We start from the raw sequence: 2,591 nt of genomic DNA, 5'->3' as shown, positions 1-2,591 counted from the left end.
CCAAGGAGAGAGATGAATGGAGACAGTACATTCCATTAATACTTCACATATCATCCTGTCACACACTGTGTCAAAATCATAAATCTGATCAGATCATCCATTGTTTAAAGCCTGCCTGTCGCTTCCCATTGCCTTTAGGATAGTCTCAACTTTTAAACTTATAAGTTAAGGTGTGTCTCCAGTTTCCTCTCCTGCCTCATTTCCTGCAGTTTCCCCTCTTCTTTCAGTTCCGTGGGCTCACCATGCTCTTTCTTGCCTCTGGACTTTCTCATGTTCCTAGAAGATTTTCTCCAACTTTTTCCTATACCTGGCTAATTCCTGCACATCCCTCTGGTCTCAGGTTAAATGCCACCTCCCCAGGGAAGTTTTCCTTCACCTCCCTTCCACCCCTCTCTATGCACTCCCGTAAAACTCCTCATGTCACAGCGCTTATCATATTTTAATTTGCCTGATTGTTTGCTCTCCCACTAGACTGTAAATGCTTTTAAGGCAAGACTATTTCTGTTTTGATCACTGTTCACCTTCCAACACCTAGCATGTGCCTGACATATGCTCAGTGCTCAATAAATATTTGTTAAATAAAAACAAATGAATGAATGAAGAATAAATTTGCCATGCAAGCCAGATATTAGCTGGCCTCCTGTGTACTGTATTTTGCCTTAAAGCAGAACTCAAGTACTTTATTTTGTTTCTCCAAAAGCAAATTAATTCCACAAAGCAGAGGTGAGCAATGTAAATTTAACTGAAGATTTAATGAAGAAACAGAGGAGGGGGTTTAAATAGCAGGCATTTCTATTCTCCCCTTAATGCCCCTCTTTGGCTTCCAAACTTTGCCGTCTTCCTCTCTTTTGAAGCTCCCTCCCTTCCTTCTCCCCCAGCCCCAACTCACCGTCTACTTCTCTTCCCTAAGGATGTATCCCTCTGAAAGGACCATCTAGGATAAATTGGAGAGTGATAAGGCTAGTATCAGTGAATGCCATTTGGGAGACAATCTAATAAGGCCAGGCAGAGAGAGATAAAGGCCTCAGTTAAGAAAATGAAGAGGAGAGGGTGGATTTAGATGTTTGGGAGGAAAGATCGACAGGATGTGGTTACTGAATGGACTGGGGTAGAAAAGAAAGGAAAGAAAAATATAGAGTGCATATAGGTATTGATGAATGTGAAAAAAGAAGGAAGGAAGGAAGGAAGGAAGGAAGGAAGGAAGGAAGGAAGGAAGGAAGGAAGGTTGGTTAGAAGATAATGAGTGAAAGAGTAAGCATTGAGAGTGCCATAAGATTAGAATTATTAACAAGGGAAGTGGGAGATGGTATTAAGCAAGGAAGGACAAATGTAAGGATTATTACCTCTTAAGAGCCTGAGATTAGAGGCCAAAATTGGTATTGGAACTAGTCAACATAATTGTGGATTTTCTTTAATATCTTGGGTTAATAAAAATCTTGGGTTATGAAAGGTAATAGCTGAGAAAATGAACAATGGATTGATCCATGACGGAATTTGCTGGGAAGATGGAGCAGAGGGACCATGAGGCAAGGGGATTGATGATGCTATGAAAACATGTTCAAAGTGATGGACAATGACATCTAGGCTCAACAGTGACAGAAGTGAGCCAGCATGGTGCTGATAGATTGCAGAGAAGGAGAGAAGGTAGGTCAAGAAATTGGATGTTTTGATGTAGTAAAGAGTGAGTAAGAAAAGTAGCATACTAAGAAATAGAAGATGTAGAACAGAGAAGGGACTGTGCATGATGGAATGTTTGCAGGAGTGGGAATCCCTGGACTCCAGGAACCAAGAGGAAAACAAACCCTGGAAAAGAAAGGGTTCCCTTTTTCCTCTGAAGTGAGAGGAAAGGAGAAGAGGAAATGTCTTGTTTAAATATTTCTCAGCAGAAAAGAAGCAGAGAGAGGGGGCTCACATTGTAGAATTTTTATTTCTTCTATTAAGCAAGATGGGAAAGTGATATTGCAAGAGGTGAGATCAGGGCTTGAAAGAAGTAGGAAGATTCAGAAAAGGAGCCGTGGGGAATGTGGTAGGAAGGCACGTACCTTGACTGAAAAATCAGAGAATTGACTTTGGTAGTGAGGACTCAGCTGGAACCAGGCAGCTGACATTGGCTTGGCTCAGATTCCTAATTTTCTCCAGAATTATCTTCTGCTTTGGAGCAGAAACAGAAAGAACTGCATGGTGGATTTCATTCAGGTCTGGGGATTAGGAAGACAGGAATGGAATTGAGGACACCTCTCAGGATTCTTGCTGAAATTGTCAACACTAGTAACAGGCTGAGAGGATGGCAAAAAAGGGCTGATGGGTCCTTAGCAGTCTGAGAACAGTGGTGGGTGAGGGAGCAGGGTTACATACAACAAGGAGGACAAACACCAGAACCTTCTAGACATTTCCTCCATAAAGTGAAGGCCCCTTTAAATCATTAACTAAGCTGGCATTGAAATCCAGGCAGTCTCTCCCAGGTTGGGCTGTTTGGCTTTGCTGAGCATTGATAAGCTTCTGTGAACCCTCCAGGGCAAGCGAGGCATGATGCACCTTCCATACCTGGACAAGCTTGGTCTGGCCTCCCTTCTCCTGCTGCAGCAGGCCTG

General features: G+C 42.7%; 1 long non-coding RNA gene across 1 annotated transcript in view; it reads right to left on the bottom strand.

Annotated features, from left to right (window-relative positions):
- LOC109388929 (uncharacterized) overlaps nucleotides 1-2,334 on the bottom strand; it is a 30,159-nt gene extending 27,825 nt beyond the window's left edge. Inside the window, exons 1-2 of the long non-coding RNA XR_002125292.1 lie at nucleotides 2,043-2,334; nucleotides 890-934 (exon numbers count right to left, since the gene is read on the bottom strand). This is a non-coding gene — a long non-coding RNA (uncharacterized LOC109388929). The remainder of the gene's footprint in view (nucleotides 1-889; nucleotides 935-2,042) is intronic.
- Nucleotides 2,335-2,591: the final 257 nt, after the last annotated feature.

The sequence above is a fragment of the Hipposideros armiger genome, unplaced genomic scaffold, assembly GCF_001890085.2.
Source record: "Hipposideros armiger isolate ML-2016 unplaced genomic scaffold, ASM189008v1 scaffold_212, whole genome shotgun sequence".
In the NCBI taxonomy this organism is placed as follows: domain Eukaryota; kingdom Metazoa; phylum Chordata; class Mammalia; order Chiroptera; family Hipposideridae; genus Hipposideros; species Hipposideros armiger.
This window is presented reverse-complemented; position numbering and strand designations above follow the sequence as displayed.